The 22,477-nt window shown below is 50.9% G+C and overlaps 1 protein-coding gene across 2 annotated transcripts in view; it reads right to left on the reverse strand.

Moving 5' to 3' along the window:
• TRAF5 (TNF receptor associated factor 5) overlaps positions 1-22,477 on the reverse strand; it is a 47,252-nt gene that overhangs the window by 24,552 nt on the left and 223 nt on the right. The gene's annotated exons all lie outside the window — the stretch shown is intronic.

Below are 22,477 nucleotides of genomic sequence, written 5' to 3' on the forward strand. Positions count from 1 at the left end.
CCCTAGGTATCTCCCATGCATAAGAGGTATATAAACTTCCATTTGGTTTTCTCTTGTTAATCTGTCGTTCATTACACAGGTCTCAGCTAAGAACTCAGAAGGGTAGAGGGAAAATTATTTTCCTCCCTTACACAATGTAGGTCCATAAACTGTAACAAATGTACCACTCTGGTAGGGATGTTGCCAATGGGGGAGGCTGTGCATATGAGGGGACAGGTAGTGTATGGGAAATCTCTGTACTTTCCACTCAATTTTGCCGTGAACCTAAAACTGCTCTAAAAAAATTTAAGAACATCAAACAGTGTTTATGTGGGTTATATCTACCAATATATATATCAAATTTGAGATTAAAATTGAGATATTTTAAAGAATGTGTTATTAATTCACTTTAGATAATAATGAGCCAGTTATCCTATATAACAAAAGCCTAATATGCAAATCAACTGAATGGCAGAATGACCTGCAGAACGACCAGTCACTATAATGTGCACTGACCACCAGGGGTCAGACATTCAACACAGGAGCCAGGCTCACGGCTGGCGAGCACAGCAGTGGTGGTGGGAGCCTCTCCTGCCTCCATGGCAGCACTAGGGAGCAGCGAGCCGAGTGGTAAGGAACAGTCAGCAGGCAGGCGGTAAGGAGCAAGGGGTCCCGGACTGCGAGAGGGCACAGGCCAGGCTGAGGAACAACCCCCTCCCCCCCCCCCCCGCACAAATTTCATGCACTGGGCCTCTAGTATGTTAAATAAAATTTTAATGAAAAATGACCATCTTCCAAAACAACAAAAATTAGTGAGAAGAGTGTGGTGTTGTTTTAGATTTTTGCACATCTCTGGGCTGAATAGAAGGTAGCTGGATTTTCGTATCTACTCCTGCATTCTGTCTGTTGCAGTAGCACAGTAGCTTCTGGAAAACACCACTGCATGCTCATGAAAGGAGAGTAAAAATGGCAAACAGTAGCTTAGAATTATTATGAAGATAGTTTTACCCATGCAGATCCCCTGAAAGCGCCTCAGGGAGCCCCAGGTAGTGGTGGTAGTAAACATTTAACAATCTGCTTTGTTGGGGGAAAGCTCCAGTTTGCAAAATTTGTCAATTTCCGCACCTGAACATACCTGACCTAAGTAAGAGCTCACTAACTAGCTGCCTTCCTGCTCAGAGCTGCTCCAGCACCCCCACAGCCCCAGACACACACTTTGGGAACCACTGCTCTCAGGCTGCCGGTGGGCCTAGGTCTTGTCAGTCTTTGTACTGTCAGGGCCCAGCGCACGTGACCCTCACAGACAGACTCCTGCTCCTGGTAAAAGACCAGCTGAGGCCTAAGGACCAACACGCCATCCCGCTGCCCTCTGCCTTCCACTGTGTGCCTTGTCCTGCCCTGGTCAGCATGCCTAAGTCATCCACTGACCTTGTTCGTCCTCTAATCTGTTGCCTTGCTCAGTATTTGCTTCTATGAAACTGAGTTTTTATCTCATCGGACATTTTTTTTTTTAAAGCACTTTTGTTCTGCTATACAATATGGACTTTGGGAGTTTCAGGGTGGTGTTCTTTATATAAACCCAGCCGAGCAGGGTCTATCTCCTTCCTCTGAAGTTCTTCAGGTCCAGGACCCGGCTCCAAAAATGGAACCAATTCACTGTGCGCATTGACGTGAGACAGCCCCAATAATAGCGCTGCACAGGCTGACATTTCTCTGCCTAACAAATACATTTCTCTAATTAACTCAACATGGGAAGCTGGCACACTGTCACTCCCAGGCAGTTATTTAGTGGAAATGAGTAACAGTTCCATTTTATTAAAATAGTTCTCCTTTGGGGATAATAGCTTATATAACAGGAACAGCAAGAGCTCAGGTTTTGCAAAAAAAAAAAGAAAACAAAGCCATCATAATTACTAACAGAGCTTGTTATCGCCTTACTGCCTATTCCTGCCGCTGACGGAACGTGCAATGTGGTCCGGCTGAGGACCACAAGAGAAAATCACGTCATCTGTCAGAAACACCTTTAAGGGCTTCTGTGAGATGCGGGTGTGGGGAGAGAGGGAGGAGCACAGCGTGAGGAGTCCTGAATGTGTGCCACCGTCGGGAATTCCAAAGTTTCCCGTGGATTTGATCTCTCTAGGGATGATAAACAGAGAGGACCACGCAGGGAGTTGAGGGGAAGAGGCTGCCACACAGAACAGAGGAGAGCGGGGGCCTGACCTAAGGCAGCGGCCAGGAGAGGTCACGTCTGTGAGGCTCTGAGGCAAAACGATGGATTTAGAAATGGCTTTGGTGGAAGGGCTGAGGGAGGGGACGTGGAGGATGACCCCCAGCTTCCAGTCCAGAAGGCTGGGCCAGCCATGGCAGCATGGAGAGGATGAGGGAGAGATGCAGAGGCAGGGAAGGATGCTCGTCGGAGACGTATCCAGGCAGGTGCCTTCGGGACAGTCCAGGGGCGTGGGGGTGAGTCAGAGCAGCTGACATCTGATAGCGCTCCCAGAATAAACTACACAATTCCCAGGAATGGCCTCGTTTCCTTTGTGGTAGCAATGATTACTTTAAAACCGCCCAGGGCATTACAATGTTTTCCACTTTACAAATCATCTGGTGGTTTTTTAAAGTGGCATCTGATATAATCGGTTTAGTGCTATATGTCAGGAAAGTAAGAAGAGATAAGGCAACCCAGAGAGAGAGAGCGATGGAAAATCTCAAAGGCAGGACTGCAGCAGCTGCTGCAGCACGGCCTGGCCCTGTGTGACTCCCTACTTGGAAATTAACCTGCGGGGTGCTGCTTCCCCAAAGTAATCCCCATTCAGCCTGGTGTGACACACCACTCCCCCCTCCACCCCCCCCCCCCCACTCAAAGCCCTAGCCTGAGATCCCGACTGCCAATCACTGGATGAGACAAAAACTCTTAGGGTCCAGGGGCTGCAGGGAAATGCACGCAGCACCTGGGAGGAGCTTGAGGACTGTGGCCTCTTTACAGCTCTGTTCAGGCCTTGCCAGGAACATAAGAAGCCAACTCCCTGATGCTCATTTGGGATCACGGGGGCTGGGTACAAACCCATTATTCCCCAAAGCCACTCGAGACCCACTGAAGGAGCCTGGGCTTAAATGAAAGGAGGAGAGATGGTGGTTAGGGATGAGGAAGATGCAAGTCCCAAGATGCAGTGATCCAGGGAGACCCTGGCATCCACGTCCTGGGCAGCACCGGATAAGGGCACAGCCCCGCTCGGGTACCAGACGCTCACCTGCTAGGAAGATGGGCAGTGCCCTCCCTGGGGGCTGCTTCTGGCCCTTGAATTCTCAGATCCTGCTCTTCCAGGGAGAACACTTACGACCAGGAAAGAAGAGGCAGAGCAGGGGTGGCACAAAGGAGAACTGATGGGCTCGAAGTCCTTACAAAGCCTCGTCTGCACGGGCCCCGAAAGATCCGCCCACTGAAGAAGAAACCCCGCAGACAGCAGCTGGGCCTCTGCTCCAACCCCTGCCCTTCTCCTCCTCTCTGCTAACCCCAGAGCGTAACACAACAACCCTGACACCACCACAGGGCGGCCTCTGGGAGAAACAGGTTCTCCTGCATGAACCTTTAACCATGCGGGTTGGACAAGGAGAAGGGGCCTTGGAGAAACGCAGAGGGAACAAGCCCACTTTCCATGAGGGCTAAGGTGGCCAGGCGGCCACGCAGGGACTGGGGGACACCCCCACAGCCAGCCAACAAGTGACAGGAGCCCACCAACCCACGGTCCTGTCCACAGAGCAGCTGGCTTTGGTGTCTCCAGGACAGAAGCTGGCTGTGTTCTTTTCTTTTCCTTAGACCTTCGCAGAAGAGCGTTTCTTGGACACAGGACAGAGTGGTGTGGCTCTGAGCTTAATTCCTTTGAAGAGAAGTGTGATTTCTCCCCCAGTTGTCAGGAAACCTCTGGTTCCTCTTTTAGCAAGAGTGCAGCAAAGCACAGCGGTGAAGGGGCGGGGCTCAAGGGCTGCCGGGCTTCCCCACCTCCCTCCCTGGCCCTGCGCTGCGCCCTAACCCTAACTCCGGTCTCACTCCGAGGGAAGCCTTGAATGGACTCTCCCTCTTGCTCAGATCAGACAGAGTCTGCCTGGCTCCCAGCAAGGTTGCAGGAGACACTTCAGATTTGTCTTCAGAATTTAGACCAAGAGAACAAAATACAATGCTGCTGATCTTCCCACACAAGGACTCCTTCCTCTTCAGGAAGCTTTGACTCCAGGACTCTCAGCCCCACTTTCAGCCCCAACTCTATCCCAGGCCCCACTGCCTTCCAGGGCCTGCTCCGCAGGCTCCTTCAGGGAGGGGCTGTCCTCATTCCCCCCCAGGTCCTCAGAGCCAGCCTCTGCCTGGCGCAGGACACCCAACCAGTATTTGGTAAATCAGAAGGGGATTCAGAATTAACGTGTGGCCTCAGTGGCAAAGGGCTGCTGGAAGCAGGGCCATGAAAACAACGCAGGACAAATCTGAATTAGGCAGACAGAGGGCAAGAGGGGTGATACAAAAAAGCTGTGAATGAAACCTAAGGGCTGGAACAGGACCGGGGCCAGGATTACAGTTACCGAGTCTGTGTCCAGGCTCAGCATCAGCTAATTCTCAGGCATTGGCTCATTTGCGTTCTGACAGCAACCATGTGAGGTTGGACAGGCCCTCCGGCCTGGGAAGCAGTGGAGGCCCTCAGGGGATAAGGAGGAACTGGGGATGCTCCCTGCCTCTCCACAGCCTGCCAAGAGCCGTGTGTATGGCAGTCACCCCTGTGACTCTGGAGTGGCCCTGGCTGGGCACCAATCCTGGTTCTATTGCTGAATTAGCCATGTGACCTCAGGCAAGCTACTTACTGTCTATGCTTCTCAGTTTCTTCACCTGCAAATGGTGACAATGATATCACTAGTTACCTTACAGAACTCTTGAAGATTAAACAAGTTAATACTATACACCAGGGGTCGGCCGGCCCACTATTTGTTTTTATAAATAAAGTTTTATCAGAATGCAGCCACACTCATTTGTTTGTAAATTGTCTATGGCTGTTTTGGACTATCCTGGGGGAGATGGGCAGTTGCACCTACAGACCATATGGCCCGTAAAGCCTCAACTACTTATTATCTGGTTTTCTACAGAAAAAGACTGCTCACATCCCCCCCCCCCCCAGCCATACACACACACACACACACACACACACGGGTGCGAGCTTATGACAGTGGTAAATTGTAAGTCAGTGATGGCGAACCTATGACACGCGTGTCAGAGGTGACACGCGAACTCATTTTTTGGTTGATTTTTCTTTGTTAAATGGCATTTAAATATATAAAATAAATATCAAAAATATAGTCTTTGTTTTACTATGGTTGCAAATATCAAAAAATTTCTATATGTGACATAGCACCAGAGTTAAGTTAGGGTTTTACAAAATGCTGACACGCCGAGCTCAAAAGGTTCGCCATCACTGTTATAAGTGCTTTGGGGCCATTATTATCAATAGCATTTGCCCCAGAGTTCATGGTTATATTGGACTACTTCCCACTAAACATTTATTCCTTCAGTTACTCACTAATTCCTTTGCTGAGAACCCACCACGTGCAGACACCGGTGGGGAAACAGAAACCCAGCACAGTGGGCTGGGTTCCTCGCCATCCTTACCAGCAACATGCCCACCGGCCACTCTCTCCCTCCCCTCCCTTCTCCCCGGCTCCAGAGCTGGGCCTGCATACCTGTGCCCCTCATCAGATGCCACTGGCTCCTCCTGGCAGCCTTCCCTCCTCTCCCAAGTTCATCTGTACCCTGCCTTTGAACAGGCTGGGGTGCCCGAATCACCCGAGTGTTGGGGTTTGTGTGTGAGGCCCTATGTAGTTTGGAAAGTCATATTCTATTAGTTCGGCAACCTTAACTGTAATCATATAATCAGGCTTGTCAACTAGTCTCCCCTCAATTGCTGCCCTCAAGCCCTTTATATGGCATTTGGTACTTCCTTCTAGAAACTCCCTGATCCTTTGGCCCTGGGGACACTGCACTTTTTAGTTCTCCTCTCACCCCTGACTATACCCACAAGAGGCTCTCTGTGGGGCTCCTGAGGCTGGGTCAGCCCGCTGCCCTTCATTCTTGCCAAGACACCCACCTCTTCGCATGTGAAAGGCTCCCTCATTCCCGCCCTATTTCTGAATGCAGTGTGTCCCCCTCCATCACCATCATCTCAGACTCACAGTTCCCTCCCCCTCCCTTCCTAACCACCCCCTGTTCTCACACAGACAGGTGGACATCTTGGAAGGTGATGGAGATTCCAGTGCCCCCGCAAGCAGACGGGGTTGGGAGCTCAAATACTCAGCCAACAGACCCCAGTTTGGGTTTAGTTTGGAATTCGGAAGCACTTCTAAGGAGGACTAGGCAGGGCCTTTGCCTGGTCCCACTCTCCATGGCCTTAGGGTGCTCTGAGGAAAGGGGAGAGATCTGAGACCACCCACAGAACAGACGTGTCGCGGAGGACTCAGAAACCTTGGCTTGACCTTTCGGTGACTTTAGCTCCCAAAGGCCAGCATCATTCTAGCTGCACTTCATCCTCCCCCAGATGCTCATGCTACCCTGTGTTAGATTCATGTCTCCAAGCTGACCACAGACATGTGACATGCTGTCCCTGCCAGCTGCCCAGAGCTGGGAGAGTCCGAGGCTGGGGCATGAGTTGGTGTTCCCTGGGAGACCGACGGGGCAATCCCCTTCTCACCCAGGCCTGAGTGGAGAAGCTTCCAGAACTCTGCCAACCCAGGCACACTCCAAAATGCCCTGCCCACGCATGGGCAGCCTTCCTGGAGTCCCGTTGTAGGGCCTCCTGACAACGTTGGATGCTTGTGACTGGCAGGCTGGGTCAGGGCAAAGGAAGAGAGAGAGCAGGAGGGGAGCCCAGAGAGGAGACCCGAGAGAAGCAGAAACAGTGGGAAAGGGTGACATTCCCTCACACCCGAGACAGTCAACCGTGGGAAGACTGAAGGGATCAACTAGCCAAGAGTTTCAGTTTCTGGACAAACCAAGATGGCAGCATAGGTAAACACCGGAAATTTCTGCCTCTCACTACCACTTCAAAAAGACAACTAAAAGACAAAATGGACATCATCCAGAACCACAGGAAGGCTGGCTGAGTGGAAATTCTACAACTAGAAGGAAAGAGAAAAGCACACTGAGACTCAGAGGAGGTGTGGAAGTAAAGTGCAGAGGTACAGAGGCGCACACGGAAAGGGCTGGCAACTGAGGACGTGGTTGTCTTTTTCAATCAGGAGGGAGTCTCAAGCTACTGACTGCTCTGAACTCTAGTTCCAGGCGAGTCTCTGGGGACCCAGACTCATACGGGGAGAAACTGGACTGTCTGGCATCGGTCGGAACTCGAGGGCAGCTTTCTCTCAGAGGTACTTGCAGAGATTACTGGGACACTGAGATGTGGGGCCTCTTAGGGTAGGACTGAGGAGAAGCCATAGCTGCTTGCTCCGCCCTGTTGATCCCGAGACCCCACCCCACCCAAGCTGTACACAGAGGCTTTTGCATATGAAAGGCCTGGCCCTTTGCAATCTGAAAATTACCTAACAAACTGCAGCTGGGTCAGAGAGACCCAGAACTTCCAAAAGAAGGCCCAAAGCCCCACAGCAGCTTGCATTGCTTCACAGCTGGGCCTCATCTGGGCACTTCCAAACCCCAAACAAAGAAGAGGAATCTGCAGATCTCTCCATAGCTCCTGCTGGGTAGCCTCAGGCAGAGGCTAAATTATCACCTCCTTAGAGATCCAAGAGCCAGTGTACCCAGTGGTCAGAGTGGGACCATCCAGATTACAACTCCTCAGATCCATAAGGGACACACTCAGGGGGCAGACTCAGTGAGCACCAAAGCCCCACTGAAGCAAGTCTTGCCCCAGAAGGGTGTCTCCAGCACAGTTCTCCCACTGTAGACACAGCTGATTCTCACAGCCAATTGGCCTGGAGGTCAATTCCTCCCAGTGATACCTACAACAATCAAGGCTTAACTACAACAAGACTGTACACAAAGCCCACAAAGGGGTGCACCAAGAGTGTCCACCTCAGGTAACTGGGGAGGCTGAGCCACTGGGCCCTATAAGACACCTAGCACAGAAAGCCACTCGATCAACACAGGGAAGCATCAAAAATGCAGAGATAAAGAAACAGGTCACAAATGACAGAAATGGAGGAAAGCAAACTACTGGATATAGAGTTCAAAACCACACTTTTAAGGTTTTTCAAGAATTTTCTAGAAACCACCAATAAATTTAGTAAGACCCTCAAGAAATCTAGTGAAACCCTCGAGGTTATGAAAAAGGGCCAAGTAGAAATTAAGCATACACTGACTAAAATAAACAATACTATACAGAGTTCCAACAGCAAACTAGAGGATTGCAAGAATCAAGTCAAAGATTTGAAATACAAAGAAGCAAAAAACACCTAACCAGAAAAACAAAAAGAAAAAAGAATCCAAAAATATGAAGATAGTGTAAGGAGCCTCTCGGACAACTTCAAGCATACCAACATCTGAATTATGGGGGTGCCAGAAGAAGAGAGAGAGCAAGATATTGAAAACCTATTTGAAGAAATAATGACAGAAAACTTCCCCTACCTGGTGAAAGAAATAGACTTACAAGTCCAGGAAGCGCAGAGAACCCCAAACAAAAGGAATCCAAAAAGGACCACACTAAGACACATCATAATTAAAATGCCAAGAGCAGCCAAACCAGTTTGGCTCAGTGGATAGAGCGTCGGCCTGCGGACTGAAAGGTCCCAGGTTCGATTCAGGTCAAGGGCATGTACCTTGATTGTGGGCACATCCCCAGTAGGAGGTGTGCAGGAGGCAGCTGGTCGATGTTTCTAACTCTCTATCCCTCTCCCTTCCTCTCTGTAAAAAAATCAATAAAATATATTTAAAAATAAATAAATAAAATGCCAAGAGCAAAAGACAAAGAGAGACTCTTAAAAGCAGCAAGAGAAAAACAGTCAGTTACCTACAAGGGAGTACCCATATGACTGTCAGCTGATTTCTCAACAGAAACTATGCAGGCCAGAAGGGAGTGGCAAGAAATATTCAAAGTGATGAATACCAAGAACCTACAACCAAGAGTACTTTATCCAGCAAAGCTATCATTCAGAATTGAAGGTCAGATAAAGAGCTTCACAGATAAGGAAAAGCTAAAGGAGTTCATCACCACCAAACCAGTATTATATGAAATGCTGAAAGGTATCCTTTAAGAAGAGGAAGAAGAAGAAAAAGGTAAAGATACAAATTATGAACAACAAATACACATCTATCAACAAGTGAATCTAAAAATCAAGTGAATAAATAATCTGATGAACAGAATAAACTGGTGAATAAAATAGAATCAGGGGCATAGAAAGGGAGTGGACTGACTATTCTTGGAGGGGAAAAGGGTGTGGGGGGTGCGGGAAGAGACTGGACAAAAATCGTACACCTATGGATGAGGACAGTGGGGGGTGGGTAAGGGCAGAGGGTGGGGTGGGAACTGGGTGGAGGGGAGCTATGGGGGGAAAAAAGAGGAACAACTGTAATAATCTGAACAATAAAGATTTAATTAAAAAAAAATAACCACTGCTTTCGATCTTCAACTCCCAAAAAAAAAAAAAAAGAGTTTCAGTTTCTTACAAACAGTGAAACTCATCAAACCAAATCTCACGCAGAAGCATCAGGGGAAAAAGAGGGTGTACAGAGGGACTGGCTGACGCAAGGCCTATTGGGTTTCCTCAGCTCTACCACACCTCGGGGGGCTCTCTGGGTCATCTCTGGGGTTCCACAGCTTGATCTTCCAAGATGCTGCTGATCCTGGGATGGTGATGATGAGAATGATAACAGTGATACCACCTTACATGTACTAGTTCTTTGCAGTTGGTGTTTTTTCCATACAATATCATACCCAGTCCTCAAACTAAGCCTGTGGCAATATTTCCATCATCACATTTCCAGTGAGGTAATGAGCCCACTTTCCATCAGGGCTAACGTGGACAGGCGACCACACAGGGACTGGGGGACACCACCACAGCCAGCCAACATGTGACAACAGCCCACCAACCCACGGTCCTGTCCACAGAGCAGCTGGCTTTGGTGTCTCCAGGGCAGAAGCTGGCTGTGTTCTCTCTTCTTTTCCTTCGACTTTCGCAGAAGAGCGTTTTCCGAGTTGTTAAGTGACTTGCCCCCTATCACATGGCTAGCACATGGCAGGGCAGGAACTTGGATCTAGGCTTTCTGACTCCAAGTCCAGTGCTCTTTGGTCTGTGACATGGCTAGGGAGAAATATACTACATACCAACCAGCACCAAAGGGGGTCTTCATGAGAGGCAGCACAGCCTAGACACCAGCTCAGGAACCAGACCTCTGGGGTTCAGCCCCTTCTGCCATTTATTTACCTGTGTCATCTTTCCCTCATTTAGAAAATGGGACAATACTAGGACCTGCCCCTAGGCTTAGAGTTAAGATTACATGTGCTAATCCACGCAAATGACTAGCACACGGTGCCTGACATATAACTAAGCATTGAATGTCCATGCCTGTCTATCCTTCAGGACCAGCCAGCTTTTGTTCAGTGCCCGCTGCATGCAGAGGCCTGTGTCTCATCCTATTGTGGGAGGGGGGTGAAGTGGGACAGGACCCTAAATTACCAGTCAGTTCCCAGTCCAGGGGGATCATGTCTATGCCCAAAGGACAGCAACAGTTTCCAGAGTGGTTGGGTCCTAAGAGTGTGCCCTGGAGCATGATAAAAATATGGCTTAGGCCCCTTACCCCAGAAAAACATACCTCTGTTTTGGGAGCCTATTTGTTACAATAGCTTAGCCTACCCTAGTCAATAGGTTTCAGAATGAGGATCTCTCAGGAGCAGCTAGGAGGCTGCTTTCTAACACGCTCCTGGGCTAGATTCTGTAGCCCAGGGGTCCTCAAACTTTTTAACAGGGGGCCAGTTCACTGTCCCTCAGACCGTTGGAGGGCCGGACTATAGTTTTAAAAAACACTATGAACAAATTCCTATGCACACTGCACATATCTTATTTTGAAGTAAAAAAACAAAACGGGAACAAATAAAATATTTGTATTTGCATGTGGCCCGCGGGCCGTAGTTTGAGGACCCCTGCTGTAGCCCATTGGCATGGGGAAGGCACTGAGCTAGATCATCACGCAAGCTTCCAGGTCACCTTCTCCTCCTCACAGCCACTCCTTATTTCCCCATCTCTCTGAACACCCAGGCTGCTGCTGGACCTCTTTACTCTTCCATCGACACTCATTCTCCCGGTGAGTTCATCTCAGCTCCTACCTTTAATGTCCCCTAAAGCTGACAATGTCCCAATTTCTACCTGCAATCGGGACCTCTACCCTCAACGGAAGTCATTCCAACCGCCTAGCCCACACTCCACGTTTGTTTACTAGACATCTCAAGGTAACACATCCAGCCACGCCCAACCAGCCCCTCCCACAGCCTTCCTCTCCCTCAGTGAAATGGACCCCAGCCTCTGGAGCCCTACTTGGCTTACCCTCCATCACACAGAACCAAACCCTATGGGCTCTCTCCAGGCATATCTAAGCACTGCTCACCACCGCCAGCACGACCTCCCTGGTCCAAGCACCGTCATCTCCCCACTGGTTACAGCATTAGTCTCCTGCCTCTGCCTCCGCCCCTTCTAGTCTATTCATAACCCAGCAGCCAGAGTCATTCTTTTAAACACAGTGATGCTTCCAGACATGTCACTCCTCGGCTCCTATGGCCCCATCTCATTCAGATTAAATGTCAGTGTCCTTAGAGCCGAAAGCAATCTGGCCTTCGTTCTCTCTGTCCTCATTCCCTAGCTGCTAGCACCTTCCTCATTCACACGCTCCAGCCACACCGGCCTTGCTTTTTCTTGACTAGTAGAAGAGCCTTCTGTTTGCTGCCCGGAACAGTCTTCTCCCTGACACGTGGATGGCTTTTCCCTCACTTCAGGTATCTGCTCAAATGTTACCTCACACGTGAGGCCTTTGCTGACCCGAATGGAAACTCAACATCCCTGGCCACCCTGTCGCCTGCTGCATTTTTCTCCAAAGCGCTTAATACCATCTAGCATCTTGTGTGTTTCCTTGGTTACTGCCAGAACCAAGCTCCGTGAGGGCAGGGGTGTTTCTTCTGAGGTCCCAACACGTAGACCAGCGCACCTGACAGGTGCTCAGTAAGTACTGACGGACAGTCTGAATGGCTGCCTAACGGAGTTCTGCAGAAAGCTGGACAGCCTCTCTCCCTCTGAGCGTGCCTCCAGTGCCCACGCTTTCCATCTCAACGCTTTGAAAGGTCCTGAAATTCCACCAGTTACAGTACAGAAAGCAAAGCCGGGAATGATGGCTGACTTGGGGAGGGCAGTGAGTGGCAGGAGGGGGAGGGCCCAGCCTCTGGGGCTGGAGAGTAGGGCATGACCAGTGTTTTTACTCCTGTGAACTAGCTCCTGAGGTGCTACTGTGGGGAGCCAGGTACCTGGGAGGCAGGGGGTACCTGAGGAGGACTCAAAGGTAGACAGGCCAACACCTCAACCCCATAAGCTTGTATGGGGTCCTTACCTAGGTACCCACAGGTACTAGAGATCAAGTCACCTCTACTGGGGTCTTTTTCTGGAGACTTCGTCGCATCAATGGGTAAGAGAGGGCAGGGCCAGGTTTTGCCCTGTCAGCTCACTCTCTTGTTTTTAATATCTACTTCAAATGTTTCTCGTCTCCACAAACCTTGACCACTCCCTCCAGTCTTACCACGAAACTTCACTTCCTACTTAGAAAAAAATAGACGTCTTCAGACCAGAGCTACCTCCATTTCCTGCCACCAGACCTCCGTGTCTACCTGCACAGGGCCCCTGCTCTACCCTTCCTCTCCCAGGGCCGTGGAAGAGGTCACCTCTGAATCAGGCTGGACTGTCCACCTCAGGGGTCTTTTGATGTCGATTACCACCCACCCCACCTGCTTCATCATCTAGCTCTCCCTTTCAGCTGGATGTGTTACCTTGAGATGCCTAGTAAACAAATGTGGAGTATGGGCTAGGCAGTTGGAATGACTTCTGTTGAGGGTAGAGGTCCCGATTGCAGGTCCTTCTTTCAGCCCTCAAATGAGCCCAAGTCTCCCTAAGATTAAAGCAACACAAAATATTCTCCTATTTCTCAAGCTTTCCTCCCACTCACAGCCAAACTTCTTGACTTACCCTCATTGTCACACAGTGGGGCGGCTCTCTCCATGGGCCCTTCTTCTATCCAATCCTCAGCCCACTCTGGCCTGGCTGATACCCATCAAGGCACCCAAACTGCCCTCACCAAGGTCCCAATGACTCCTGGGTCACTAATGCCATGGTCAATTCTCAGTCTCATCTCCCCTGGCCTCTGTGCAACATCTGACATTGCTAGCATCCCCTTATCTCCCCCTCTGCCCCCCCTCCCCTGGAAAACACACTTTAAAATTCTCCCTCTAGCTCCCTGGAACCACACTGTCCCGGCAGGAAAGACCATGTATGAACTAACAACTCCCAGTTGTCTCCCTCCTCTGCACCTAGACCCACACATGCTACTGCTCACTAGTGTCTCCCTCTGACTCCAAAGCCAACATATCCAAAACTGAACCCATTTGCCTCTCCTAAGTTGCTGTCTCTCCAGAGCTTGCTCTTGAAGACCAACCCTTTATCTTGCTTTGTCATCAGACAATGAGCATCATTCTTGGTGATGCCTTCTCTCTTCTCCCCCACATCCAATCAGCTACTGAGCTCCCCTGAATGTACCTCATGGACACATCCCACCGACTTCTCCACCCGCCCCCCTTCAATTCAAGCCACATCCCCTCTCACCTGGGCCACAGCAACAGCCTTCTGTAATTGTTCTCTCTTCCTATAGTTGATCCCCCCTCATCTTCCTGTCCCCTCTTCCTCCCCCAAGGCATTCTCCACACAGCAGCTTGATTTAGCTTTTGAAAATGCCAAGCTACTGTCACTCACACAGTCTCCCATTGCTCTTCCAGTTCCAAATCCTTAACCTGCCCACATCTCCAGCGTCATCTGTGAGCTCTCTCCCTCCCACCCCTAGTTCTCCAGCCTCTCTGGTCTTCCTGCTGTTCCTCATATGAGTGCAGAAACTTCCCTCCTTACAGCCTGCATCCTAAGGCTGGTCTCCCTTTGCTCGTTGTCTCTGCTGCAAACTTCCTCTCATCCGTCTTCCCCCTTCTCACTGAGCTAGGCTCACCAAGCCCAGCTGAAGCACACATACTCAGCTAAGCCTCACGTGCCCCTTAGATCCATTTTCCTCATCATGTGCCCTTTGTCACCTTGAACTTCTTCTTTGTAGCACCTATGATTACAACTCATTTTTTAAAATATTTTTTAATTGATTTCAGAGAGAGGAAAGGAGAGGGAGGGAGAGATAGAAACATCAATGATGAGAGAGAATCACCAATCGGCTGCCTCCTGCATGCCCCATACTGGGGACTGAGCCTGGAACCCGGGCATGTGCCCTGACCAGGAATCGAACTGTGACCTCCTGGTTCATGGGTTGAGGCCCACACCAGCCGGGCTACAATTCATTTTTTATGTAATGATCTTTTCAATATTAATCTGCACCAGCAAATAGAAGGGAACTGTGTCTCTTTTTCAAGGTGCTGGCACAAAGCAAGCACTCAAATATCTCAGTGAATTAATAACTGCCTACAATGTGCTAGGAGCTTTACATGGGTTGTTTCACTCACTCTGCACAGCAAACCAATGAGGCATGGGTACTAATTTTATCATTCCCATTCACACTTTACGCATCGGGTCCTGAAGCTCAGGGGAATTATATAATGTGTTTGAGGTAACAGAGCTGGTAAGTGCTGGTAAGGACGCAATCTCAGGCTTGTGTCCCATCAAAGCCACCAAATTGCATGTCCCCTCTGCACTCCCCACGGTGCTCACTCACTCACCTCAGATAGACTCAGTGGGTGCTCCACCAAGAGGGTGGACACTATGTCATCTTGCTTGGTCCTCATGGTCACCTTTAAGGTCTACAAACAAGAATTACAATTCTTTTCTAAGTGAGGGAGGAGAATCAGATTTAAGGGGTTCACCTGGCAGTAGGTAACCATGCTGAGCTGGAACCCATGTCTTCTGGCTCCTTCTCTGGGGCGCTTCTCTCTACCATACAACCACAGTTAGGCTCTGACAGGTGGGATTATGCGGGAAAGCTGTGCAGTAGAGTTAACACAGCAGGCCCAAGACTGCTAGCCTGAGAGATGTCTGCTCACAAGGATGGCCCCTGGCTGATGTCTGAGGAGGTGGATTTGGGGAAGGTTCCCCTAACCAACACGGGGGAGCTCACTGTACCTAAACCGTCTGCAAACAATGTGGTTTATGCTGAGCGCCAGGTGTTCTTCTGGAAGTCTGGAAACTGGGTATATGTTGGGCAGAGGGTACCTACACGATCAGTCCTTGATAAATACCCTGGGCACTGAGTCTCTAATGAGCTTCCCGGGTTGACAACATTGTCACACATGTTGTCACGGTCCAGTGCTGGAGGAGTTCAGCATGTCCTGTGTGATGTCCCTGGGGAGACTCTTGGAAGTTTCTGCCTGGTTGCCTCTAGACCAGCGGTTCGCAACCTTCTGGCCCTTTAAATACAGTTCCTCATGTTGTGACCCAACCATAAAATTATTTTCGTTGCTACTTCATAACTGTAATGTTGCTACTGTTATGAATCGTCATGTAAATATCTGATATGCAGGATGGTCTTAGGCGACCCCTGTGAAAGGGTCATTCGACCGCCAAAGGGGTCTCGACCCACAGGTTGAGAACCGCTGCTGTAGACTTTGCCTCGTGTGCCTTTTCCCTTTGCCTATAGAGCTTTGAATCTTTTCACTGGAATAAATCATCACGGTATGACCAGATGCTGAACCCTGCGAGTCCTCCCGGCAAATCATCAAACCAGGGCATGGTCGTGGGACCCCCAACACAGAAACTTTCTTAAGAAGAAATGAGTTTCTTCTTTGAAGGGTTATTTTTTTAATTTGTAGATTAAATCAGGAGGCATTCTGGGCAGAAGAAATGATGTGGAGGAAGTTCAGAGCAGATAAGGCAGGTGTAGAGGCCCCACAGCTCTGCAATTCGACCTAAACAGAGTGGATGCTGAGAACATCGGGTGTTACGGTTATGACACAGAAGAGATGGGAGCTGGAGAGGTCACACTTGTGAGAAAGATCTAGGGTCCGTGACGTGAAGTCATGCACACGGAACTGCTAGTACCAAGGAAGGACTGAAAGAATTCAGTGTCTGGCTGTCCACAGCTAATATCTGGCATTGCACTTCTAAGGAGGGTCCGAGGAGTGCCATGTGGAGGTTGAAGTAACATCCCAAATGATTCCTCAACATCAGGAAACTAATCTGCTCCACAATAATCCACTTCCCTTTAATTCAAGGCAATTACTTGACTTTTTCCTTTATCCCTTTGAAATGCCTTTGCCCACAGTCCAATGTCCCCTCCTATCCCTACTGTCCACCCCTCTTCACGCCTCAGGAATAACCCCAATCACCTGTTTAATCGCTTCTTTTATTCTGCGGCTACTTAGACATAAGCTCCAGTTATTCTCCCTTTAACCTGGGGGAGCCTGGTAAGTTTTCCCAGGTTGCATCAAGGCATCTGCCCAGCCTCTTCCTCAGATTCCCAACATCATAAAGGCAGAAGAGGGGCTTCCATGGTCTGCTTAGCTCCACCCCACCCCCTGCCTCCATCCTCCAGCATCAAAGGGCCCTCGGAGCACAGCCTGCTGTTCCAAGCCATCCCGCTTAGTAAAAGGGAATAGAAAGGGCTCTGGCCAGCAGCCTCGCATCAAGTCAGCCTCACTCCTTATCCTGCTCTGACTTCATAGCTGGATGCCACTAAAGCAGGGGTGGAGAACCTTTGTTTTGCCAATGGCCATCTGGATATCTATAACATCATTTGAGGGCCAAAGTTATCAACTTAAAAATTAGCCTGCTATATTTGGTCAAACAGTTAATTAACTCAACCCTAATGCCTTGGCAGGGCCAGACCAAATGATATAAGCTCACCTACCCTGGCTCCTGAGGTAGGGCTGCTCCAGAGATTGCCAAGTGGCAACAATAGACTAGTTAAATGATGGCCTACCCTGGCAGGGGGGCAGTTCTCTTGCTTGTCTGTTTTTAATTTAAATTTGAATGCATTTAGGCTAGATATACATTTTCCACCTCCCCAGAGGTTCCACAATTCCCTATTGCTATCAAACCAAGGAAGAAGAAAACCAACTTTACCAAATACCCTCCAGACTCTAGACTCTGTGTGTGTGTGTGTGTGTGTGTGTGTGTGTGTGTACTCATTTAATCCTTCCAGCAACCCCCAAGTGGGTGACATGACTATCTCTGTTTACCAGTGGGAATACAGAAGTTCACCAAAGTTGGGCAACTTGCTCAGACCATACAACAACAACCAGCAAGTCACAAATCCCGAACCGAGCCCAGGCCTGCCAGCTTCTGAAGTCCACGCTATTTCCAGGATGCTACGCGTGAAGGCAGTAGGTCTTGATTAGGCTATGCATGAAGGAGGCCCTCTGCAGCAGTGGGAGAGAATCTGGAAGGGCAGGAAGGGGAGTGAATGCACGATTAAGGTAGCTCAGGGAAGAAGGGGGGCGAACCTGAACTCAGGTAGCAGCCCCGGGGATAGACAGATCAGGATGGGCTGAGGGCAGCAGCGATCTCTGGTTAGGGAGAACACAGGGGAAGTGGGGGCTTGGGACAAGGATCTAAGGGGCTCCTCAACCATCACAGGGAAGATTTTGTGTTTCACACATCAGAGTGGCCAAGAAGAGAGCTGGGTGAGAGACCTGCTCCCTCTTTCCTGTCCTTCAGAGTGGTGGTCCACCTTCGGAGCAGAGGGGAGCTCCGGGGAGAGGAGCCCAGGGAATAGCAAGCCAGCTGAGGACCTAGCCCAGGGGTGGGCAAACTTTTTGACTCGAGGGCCACAATGGGTTCTTAAACTGGACCGGAGGGCCGGAACAAAAGCATGGATGGAGTGTTTGTGTGAACTAATATAATTTCAAAGTAAACATCATTACATAAAAGGGTACGGTCTTTTTTTTTTTTTTAGTTTTATTCATTTCAAACGGGCCGCATCCGGCCCTCGGGCCGTAGTTTGCCCACGGCTGACCTAGCCCCACGTGGGCACTTGCAGGGGGGGAGGAGGATGAGAAGCTCGAGGTCACGGAAGGGCATGCGGTGGGGACAGTGTGGCACCCTCCAGGGAGATGGGCAGCAGCTGCGGAGCAGGCTGGCGACAGAGGATTACCAGGCCCTGGGAGCCAGAGCCCAGCAGCGCAGCAGGTGTACGCACAGGTGCAAGGCTGGCTGCTACTCTAGAAGCGTGTCAGTGAGGGAGCGGACCGGGGCTGGGGACACATGGGGCCTTATGCTTAACAGAGGCAGAGCATGTGTGTGGTGGGATCCGTTTTAAGGGAGCAATGGCAGGAACTGTCTTGTGTCTTGTGTCAGAGGGAGGAGAGTGCTGAATCAGGCATACACGTGGAGAAGGGCTGTCTGTTGGTGGGTGCTCAGGGCAGGAGAGAAAAAAGCTGTGGGGGACACTCAGCTGATGAGAGGGGCAGCTGGTGGAGCACATGACAAAAATCGAGGCTGAGGATCTGCAGAGGATCTGCAGAAAGTAAGGTGGGTTCCCTCCCCACACACCCCAGGAGGGATGCCCACTAGCTGTCATTTAACCCTGTGGGAGGAGGTTGAAATGGTAAAGGGGAGATAAATGGTGGTGGGAGGAGACTTGACTTGGGGTGGTGAACACCATACAATACACTGATGATGTATTCTAGAACGGTACGCCTGGAACCTATGTAATTTTATTAACCAGTCACCCCAATGCGTTCAATAAATAAAACTGTAAAAAGCACTGGGCCCACAGACCCCGCCCCCATCTGCGGGTGTACCTGTTTCTTGCTACAGCGCCATCCACGCACCACCACCTACCTGCTCCAGACAACAATATGCAGCGTGTGCTCAGCACTGTCGTTGCAAGTGGACTTGACATTTTCTGTCAGGAGTGAGGAGTATTTTCACTTCTATTTTTCTCCCTGGTCCTCCAGCCACTTCCTCACAAGACAGGGCTTGCGGGGACCGTATGAGTCAAATACCGTCTGACCCTCCAAATAAGTCAGTCCTCTGGGCAAAGTGGCAAACTCCCTGGGGTCCAACCCCGGCCTCAGCAGTGGCAGGAGCCCACCAGCCCCGGGGATGGCTTCTGCCCCGTGGCGTGTTCCCCGCCACCCCCGACACACACAGAGACCCACCTACTACACTCCGCCGGGGTGAGAGCTCCTGCCCCAGAGAAACCGCAGAAAAGTCACCACCTGCGCAGGAAAAGCTCCTCCGAGACTGGGCTGGCCGCGGCTCCCCCTTCCCCTGGGCTGTCAGCTCTTAAAGAGCCCACCAGTGACAAAACATCAGGCAGCCTTTTATGAATGCTGCTCTGGTTCCCTCACCCCGCTCCTGCCCTCAATCCCGTCTTCCTTCAGCCCCGGTACTACGAGGAAAGCACAGAAATTGGAATCAGCAGACGAGGGCCAGGGCTCTGGCCGGTCCCTGCATGCCATGACATCTTGCAAGTCACTTCTGAGCGCCAGCTGGCAGCCAGGGAAGAAACAGCATGCGCCGCTCCCTTCTCTCAGGAAGGCAGCGAGCTCAGGTGAGACAGGTTATTTGGAAACTATTTGGTGCTATACTGAGCTCTGGGATCTAAGCCAGTCCTGCTGGCAGCTCAGCTCTCTCCGCAGAGTCCCACCCAGCACATGTTCCCAGCCACGGGTCCCTGGCAGCTCAGAGCCCGTGGGAGACACATCTCAAATGAATGCCACGCAAACGTTTATTTAGGCCTACTCTGTGCCAGGTTCCAGAATACCAACAGGAACAGACACAGAGCTGCCCCCGGCATGCCCAGCTGGCAGGGCTAGCAGAGCGGCTGTCTGTCCCTGCGGAGGCCAGGGCATCTACAGGAGAACCTGCTCCATGGTGAAGAGGCAGACCACACAGGCACTGCCAGAGTCAGGGTCCCCTTGCTGACCCCTGGGACTGAGGAGCGGTGGGGAGATTCAACTCTCTGAGAAACCAGGGTGAGGGGCCTGGAGCAGAGGAACCAGACACCTCTCAGAGCCCGGCCTGGCCCAGCGGTGGAGCCTACCGGCCTATTACACGCTGTGCTGCTCCGTCACCATCTGGAAGAGGTGGAGAAGAGGCCTGCTTTGGCCTGACTCATAAGGGCATCATGGAGGGCAAAATGAGAACAAGAGGACACGAGCAATGAGAAAATGCTTTAAAAGGGGAAAGGCTTTACAAGCAAGGAATGATCATTTTTTCCTCAGGGTCCTCCCCAGTCAAGCTGAGATCATCACCGAAGGCCTGTGCAAACGCGGCCGAGCCCTGCCCGTGGCCAGCCTATCAGGACCGACTGGGAGGCTTCCATCCCGGCGCCACCACTCCGCAAACCGTGGCCACTGGACTATCCAAGCCGCCACAGCCAGTCCTTCCAGGGGAGGGGGCCCCACCTCCTTGCCATATTCTTCCCACTGCCCTGCCTCCCACAGCCAGGGTACCCCGGTTGAGGCTTGCGGACAGACTGAAACACGGACCATCCTGTCCCCTCGGCCCCAGACCTCGGCCCAGAGGACCTGAGAAAGTCACCTCCTCCACCACCTCGCCTCCAGCAGGACTTGCAGAAGCTGCCTCAGACAGGAGCCTGTCTCCTGCCTATGCCCAGACCCAGAGAAGGGGACTCCAGGATCCGAGACCCAAACCATTCCCCTGAGTTCAAAACAAACAAGAACAAAAACAACAAAAACATGTTTAGAGAGGGTAGACATCTTCTATCTCACAGTCATTTCCTGCAGCAACTTCTGTCTCTTGTATTCAAATTAGAGTTGGGAGTGGGAGTGTATCAGTGGTTCTCAACCTTCCTCATGCCGCGACCCTTTAATACAGTTCCTCATGTTGTGGTGACCCCCAACCATAAAATTATTTTCGTTGCTACTTCATAACTGTAATTTTGCTACTGTTATGAATCGTCATGTAAATATCTGATATGCTATATGTGTTTTCCGATGGTCTCGACCCACAGGTTGAGAACCGCTGGTTTAGATGATAAGGTTCTCACCCAAACCGTCAATTGTGCCAACAGTCCAGTCCCTGGCTGTGTGTCTAAGGCAGGGTGGCGGCTGCACTCTGGATTGGAGAGGCCCACCCAGCCTTCCCTGCCTAAAACTCTTTCACACACACTCAGCACGGTCTGTTCCCAGGAGGACTTCAACCCATTTTTTTTGGCGTGTGATGTCTTCCTCGGCCCTTTTAAAATGCAAATGTCTCTGAAGGAAGGAAGCATATTTCACTGGCCCAAGCCCAGTTCCCACACAACACCTGTGCCCAAATGTGTACTGAATTAAATCGGTTACTGGATGCCTGTCCTCACAGGCACGGGTCAGAGCCCAAGGGCCGTGGAGGGTAGGGGGGTGCAGAGGGGCAGCCTGGGCATGGAGTCAGGCCTCATTCCACCAACCTCAGGGGGGCCCAGAGCAGGCCTGCCTGCCGCAGCGAGATAACTGAGTTCCGATGAAAGTAAATCTGAAATAGCCAAATAAGGAAACTCTGCAGGAGGGTGCAGAACCCGCTGAGAAAGCCTGCAGTGGGGTGAGCAGTCAAGACCGTGCTCCCAGCCCTGGCCGGGTTGGTTAGAGGGGTTGGTTAGAGCGTGGGCCTGGGAACCCAAGGGTGGCGGCTTAGATTTCTGGTCAAGGGCACATACCGTGGTTGCAGGTTGGATCCCTGGCCCAGGTCTGGCGTGTGTGGAAGGCAACCTCTCTCCACTCCCCTCCCTTCCACTCTCTCTAAAAAAAGAAAAAAGAAAAAAGAAATCAATGGGGAAATATCCTCAGGTGAGGATTTTGAAAAAAAGAACGTGGCCCCACTATTCACTGAACATTCTCAGAACTGCCAAAACCCCGCAGAACAGTAACAAGGGGGCGGCAATGTGGTGTGGAAAACCCGGATGGCACCAATTCTCTGCGTGTCCCTGGGAAACCCATGCACCTCTGAGTCTCGGTTTCCCTCCAAGACACCTTCCTCTGAGGGGTGCGTGTGTGTGTGTGTGTGTGTGTGTGTGTGTGTGTTGCGTGTCTAAATGCGAGGTTTCCATTCATTCCAATATTAAAGTTTCATTTCATTCTGGAATGCTCTGGTTGGAAAGTCTTGCAAAAGTGGAGGGGATGCCTAAGGGTATAGAGAAGGATCCAGGGGGTTGGGGTGCGGATGTGCAAACGCACCCCAACTCGAACCTGGCCCCTCCAGCCCACAACCGCGCTTTAGCGCAGCTCCCCAGCCCGGGACCCCAGTGTCCGCCCTCGCCACACCCCTGTCTGCTAAGCCAGCCTCTCCGAGCCCCCACCCCGCACCCGCTGGCCTTCCTGCGCCAGGCGCCAGGAGGGGG

The sequence above is a fragment of the Myotis lucifugus genome, unplaced genomic scaffold (genome assembly GCF_000147115.1).
Source record: "Myotis lucifugus unplaced genomic scaffold, Myoluc2.0 scaffold_65, whole genome shotgun sequence".
In the NCBI taxonomy this organism is placed as follows: domain Eukaryota; kingdom Metazoa; phylum Chordata; class Mammalia; order Chiroptera; family Vespertilionidae; genus Myotis; species Myotis lucifugus.